At 59.2% G+C, this 5,751-nt stretch overlaps 1 long non-coding RNA gene across 1 annotated transcript; it reads right to left on the reverse strand.

The window, feature by feature from the left end:
- Positions 1 to 4,064: 4,064 nt before the first annotated feature.
- LOC135307227 (uncharacterized) lies at positions 4,065 to 5,438 on the reverse strand. Its single transcript, XR_010367945.1, has 4 exons — positions 5,292 to 5,438; positions 4,562 to 4,648; positions 4,288 to 4,359; positions 4,065 to 4,201 (listed from the first exon to the last, which is right to left on the reverse strand). It is a non-coding gene; the product is annotated as an uncharacterized LOC135307227 (long non-coding RNA).
- Between the last annotated feature and the right edge of the window lie 313 nt (positions 5,439 to 5,751).

The raw sequence follows: 5,751 nt of genomic DNA on the forward strand, positions 1-5,751 counted from the left end.
CTTGTTCTCAGGAGCCCCACACTGCTGCCTGCCCCCTGGGCTCCCCCAGCCCATCGAGACACTGCCGCTGGTCACAGCAGCCCCTGCCTGGCTCCTGCCTGCCCACACCGTGGCCATCCCCAGCTGCCCCTGGGCACGGAGCTCAGCCAGTGCTGGTGCCAGGTGGGCTTTGCTGCTGCTACCACCCAGACACTGGGGTGGCAGCTCCATCTCTGTAGTGCAACAGAAGAAGGGGCCATCGCCTACCCTGGTGGGGCAGCAGGGCTTAACTCCAGTGTTGTTTAGAGGGCAAGGCCAGGGAGCTCAGGGGCAGAGGCAGGGATGTGTTGGTCTCAGGATGGGCTGGAGGGTGCTCGGCTGGGCCTGGGGTCTCCAGAAGACCTTGAGAATTGGCTGGGATGGGATGCAGGGAGATCAAAAAAGGGATGAAGGCATCTTGGGGAGACTTATAGAGAGAGCAGGCGGCAGTGGGATCTACAGGGTAGTAGGAGGTTTCCTTGTAGATGGCTGTTCTTGGGTTCCCTTCACAGAACAGTTGAGAGGGCTGTCCAGGCCGTTATTACTGTGGGAGGAGCAGCTCACGCTGTCTGGGTGTGAGGTGCAGCCACCGTCTTCCAACTCCTGTCCAGAGGTGCTCCTGTGAAGAGAGGAGGTGGCTGAGGCCCCAGCTGCCAGTGGCACACAGGGACCCTCGTGCACAGCAGGGCCCAGAGCTGGCAAGGCTCCCCAGCACGGCTGGAGCTGCTGGCACAGCTGGGCCCAGCTGGACAGCTGCCCCTCAAGGCCCCGGCCAGCAGGGCACGGCTCTGGGCAGGGTCCCTGGCCAGGAGCGGGCCCCAGAGCGCCTCTGCCTTTCAAGGGCAACCTCGGCCCTGCTCTTTCTCCTCCCCACCTCCCTCTGCCTCTGCCCCGTGCCCCTGGGGCTGCTCTTGGCCAGGCAGCCTCAGTGGGAGCCAGCCCAGCAATTGAGAGGCCAACGAATGAAATCAGCAGCAGCAGAACCCCCAGCAGAGTTATTTGGACAATCATGGACTGGCAACAACTCGACCCCAGGCTCTCTGGGAACGTTTCCTCTCTGCATTAGGTTTTCATAAGAACCTATTCCTGGGAAAGGTGTCGAAAACACAATTTTCTCATCCAGTAACTCCAAATTCAGACACAGCATAAAATAATGATAATCTCTGAAAGAAGCAGGCCTGCCATTAACCTTGGCCAGCAGCTTGCTCCCTGACAGAAACCCCTTCCGAGGCCACCCTGGGCATTGGGAACAGGTCTTGTGGTGCCGGCTACATCTGTGGGAGCAATGGGGAGCATGAGCTCATGCTGTGCTGCACTGCTGAGCTGGCAGCACGGTGGATACGGGCAGGACGTTCTCTGTTTCCCCCAGAGCTGGGGCCTGCAGGCACCTTGCCGGCCCTTGGCACAGGCTGTGCCAGCCAACAAAGCCCAGCAGGCCGGGAGGAGAGCCCGGGGGCAGCGCAGCTGCTTGGGCAGTGGCTGCTGCCAGGGACACGGGCCAAAGCCAGCCCTGAGCAGCCACTGCCACCCCTGGCCCTCCCTGCCCCGTGACAGCTCCTCCAGCCCCAGGGGACAGGCTCAGGCCCTGTCAGGACCCAGCGCAGCCCCTGCCCAGTCGAGAGCCAGGGCTGGCTCTGGCCCTGGGCTGGCGGCAGGGCTCCCGCTCGGGGCTGCTCCTGTGCCTTGGGCCTCTGGGCACTCAGGGCCAGCTCCGCAGCAGCTGCAGCGCCAGGGACGTTGCTGCACCAGTCCCGTTTCCCCGGGGCTCTGAACCAGCTCCAGAGGCCTGGAAGCCGAGGCGCCTCCAGCTTTGGCTGCTGCCGGGCTGGGCAAGGGCAGGCCCTGGGGGAAGAGCTGCTGCCACACAGCCCCGGCCAGGGCTGAGCCTGGCACAGCAATTACCTGCTGTGCCTGTGCCCGTGTCTGGCATCGCCTTCCTCCCTGCAGCAGGGGCTGGTACCGAAGATGGAGTGCTTCCTTCAAGAAATGCCACCTTCCACTGAAGCACTATGTCCATCTCTTGACAAAGGAAGGGAGACAGCTGCATCAGATGGAGCTGTTCCCAATTGGGTGGTGGCATCAGAGGTAATATTTGTGAAATTTATGGAGCAGGAAAATGGCCAGATTACAGTGGCATGATGAGAGCACTTCTACCTCCAAACAGACACCCTATTCCTAATCTGCAGGGCTGGATATTGTGGGGGATCTCAGGGTGTGTTACAGTTTGGGCATGGCCTGTCAGCTGATGCCAAATAACTTCCTACAGAGGCTGGGCAGAAGCTGCAACCAGGCCAGGCTGGCAAACAGCCCTGCAGGGCATGAAAGCAGCAGTGGGGCAGCGAGGCTGCCAGGGATCCCTTCCTGCTCTGCCGGGCACGGCGTGTCCAGATGTGCAGCCAAAGCTCCCGGCTGCTGACTCCCAGGGGAAGCATGAGGGAAATGCACCCACCTTGTCTTGTCTGCAGGAGTTCCTTCAGCTCTTGCCTCATCTGTTTGGATGGTTCCAGGGATATCTTATCTGTTGTATCTTGGATTTTCCCTGTTGGAGTACCTTAGAGAAAAATATTTCCATTTCCCAGGAATAGATCCGACAAAAGTAGGGCTCAGCCTGTGGGGTCAGCAGGGACACACTACTCACCCCTGTGACGGGAGCTGGGCTTGAGTGCAGCATCCAAGGTAGGAGCTGGAGAAGTCCTCCCTGTAGACACATCTGTAACACAACAGCCACAGAAGCTTCTGTCACCTGGTGCCTGCCCGCTTGTCTACAATTCTTCCTTGGTAGCACACTGACAACATACCTGCAGGAGGCTCCAAGGGCTTCAAAACTTTATTCATCCAAGCTGATGGAGAAGCCTTCCCAGACACCTCATCTAGAATGGAGCACAGATGAGAACATTTTCCAGGGTGTGCTGGGATCCCCTTCTGCCACAGGGAACTGGGCACTGCAAGGGGGTTGGGTAAGGCCGTGGGAGCCAGATGTGAATGGACATGGCCAAAGCTGCACAGGGGCCTGGGGAGCTCTGGGCTGGCTCCTGATCACTCTCCACACTCTTTCCCTGCCCTCAGCAACATTCCATGTTGGGGTGGCTGGAGCAGTGCAGGGCCCTGGAACTCTCCCCCTCACACACAGAAGAAATCCTCCCTAAAGCACGGGGGCAAACTGCAGCAGGCAGTGCCACAGCTATCCATCCCTCCCTCCCTCTGTCCCTCCTGCCCTCCTTCTGCTGGGACACCCCCCAGATCCCAAGGGCAAACAGCCAGGCCCTCTCAGGACACACTGGAGCCTTGCTCTCCCCCTCTGTCCTTTCCCCACCGTGGGCACCCTGTGCAGTCGCTGCCAGGTTTCAGGACATGTCTCCCATGGAGGGACCCCAGCAGGACTGCTCAGGACCCGAGTGCCCTGAGCCTGCTCGGGATAATTCCCCTGGGCTGTGCCGCTCTAGTCCAGGCTGTGCCTGCACTGCCAAGCAGCAGAGAGGGCAGCTCAAGCCTCAGCAGGGCTCAGGCCCAGAGGCACAGCAATTACCTCCTGGGCCTGTGCCTGGCATGGCCTCCCTTCCTGCAGCAGAGGCTGCCATGGAGCCACTGCTTCTCCTGGGAAATTCTTCCTTCTGCCCTGCCTCTCCATCCACTTCTGGAGAAAGGAAGAGGGACGGCTGGATCAGGTGGGGTGTTCCCCACTGGGGAGGTGGCATCTTCAGCAGCCAGTACTTGTGAAAGTCATGGTTAAGGATCAGGAATCCACACAATTTTCTGGGTAGACCAGGGCCCATCTTCATCATAATACCCACCCTTAGTGATCATCCTGGAGACTATGAAATTTCAGGGGATCTCAGGCACATGGTGCAGTTTGGGCTGCCTGTCAGCTAATGCCCAATGCCTTCCTGCAGGGGCTGGGAAAAAGCTACAGCCAGGCCAGGCTGGGAAACAGCCCTGCAGGGTGTCAAAGCAGCAGCAGCAGCAGCAGTGGGGCAGCGAGGCTGCCATGGATCCCTTCCCGCTGTGCCGGGCACGGCGTGTCCAGATGTGCAGCCAAAGCCCCCGGCTGCTGAGTCCCAGGGGAAGCATGAGGGAAATGCACCCACCACGGCGTCTCTCCAGATCACTCGGCATCTCCTCCATGTGTTTGGATGCCTCCAGGACTTAGTGTCTCCTCTAAGTTTGTTCTCCATTCTCAGGGGACCTGAAGTGAAATAGTTCCATTTCCCAGGAATGGATCCCACAAAACCAGTGCTCAGCCTGTGGGGTCAGCAGGGACACGCTACTCACCCCTGCGATGGGAGCCAGGCTTCTGTGTAGGGATCAGCAAAGGAGCAGGAGAAGTCCTCCCTGCAGACACACCTGTAACTCAACAGCCACAGAAGCTTCTGCCATCTCTGCTGATCTGCACGGGCACCGCTGAGACGCAGGAGCGGTGAGGGGATCGTGCAGGGCGAGGGCACACACGTGCATGGTTCTGTGCTGGCACATGCAGCGATGCCCCCCTGGCCCAGCTTTGGGCTCTGAACTGGCAGCTCTCCCACGGAGGAAAGCCTTGACCTACCCTCAGCATCTCCCAGATGCTCAGTAATGGGTATGGGCTGGGAATCCCGATCATCTTCATCAACAGCATCATCTTCATCAACTTCAGCTGCAAAGAAAGCCAGGACACAACAGCTCCTGTGACCCTGCTGAAGATTCTCCTTCAGGCCCGAGTGGCAGTGAGGGCACCTGGGTGTTTGCTGCCCTCCAAGGCACTCCCTCAGCTCTGCCTCCCACTCAGGAGCAGGGGCAGGGGGACCACGTGCCTGCAGTGGCCCCACACTGGGATGGAAGGAGCCCCTTGCAGGGCAGTCGGGGCAGAAAGGACTCCCTGGAGCTGCCAGCAGCTCTAAAGCCAGCCAAGGGCAGGGCCAGGGCTTGGCAGTGGCAGCAGGAGCAGCTCAGGCTCCCTGGGGCTGGCAAAGGAGCTGCCAAAGGCTCAGCCCCGGGGCACAGCCCTGGGCCCGGCCCCTTCCCTCTCTGCCCTTCTCCCTGGCTGCACAGAGCACATGGAAGGACACACTGGCATTGCACACAGGAGGAAGGCTGAAAGCTAAATGCTCCCTTCTCTCACTGACAGCGATCCTGCGTGATCACTGTTGGGCACAATAGTAGAAACTTTGAGGCCAGGATTTCCAGAATCCATCAAACTTCAGAGGATCTCAAGGGAAATGACAGAGGAATATTCCTCTGGACAACGATTACACTTGGACAGTGATTACTCTGTTAGGAAAGGGTTGCTGGCAACCTACCTTCACCAAGCTCCAAGATCCTTAAACCATGGTTTACCAGCATTTCCAAATGATGCAAGTCACGATCCCAATCTAGAAAGGAGCACAGATGGGAAGCGTTCCATGGTGTGCTGGGATCCCCTTGTATAGGGAACCGAGCACTGCAAGGGGGTCAGGTAATGCTGTGTGCCTGCACTGCCAAGCAGCAGAGAGGGCAGCTCAAGCCTCAGCAGGGCCCAGGCCCAGAGGCACAGCAATTACCTCCTGGGCCTGTGCCTGGCATCGCCTCTCTTCCTGCAGCAGAGGCTGGCATGGAAGCACTGCTTCCTCTGGGAAATGCTTCCTTCTGCACAGGCTCTCCTTTCATTTCTGGAGAAAGGAAGAGGGACAGCTGGATCAGATGGAGCTGTTCCCCAGTGGGGAGGTGTAGGAGAGTGCCCCCCTAATGACAGAGTGGCAAAGCTAGCCTTTGTCCCCCAAA

This window comes from Passer domesticus, chromosome 9 (genome assembly GCF_036417665.1).
Source record: "Passer domesticus isolate bPasDom1 chromosome 9, bPasDom1.hap1, whole genome shotgun sequence".
NCBI lineage: Eukaryota > Metazoa > Chordata > Aves > Passeriformes > Passeridae > Passer > Passer domesticus.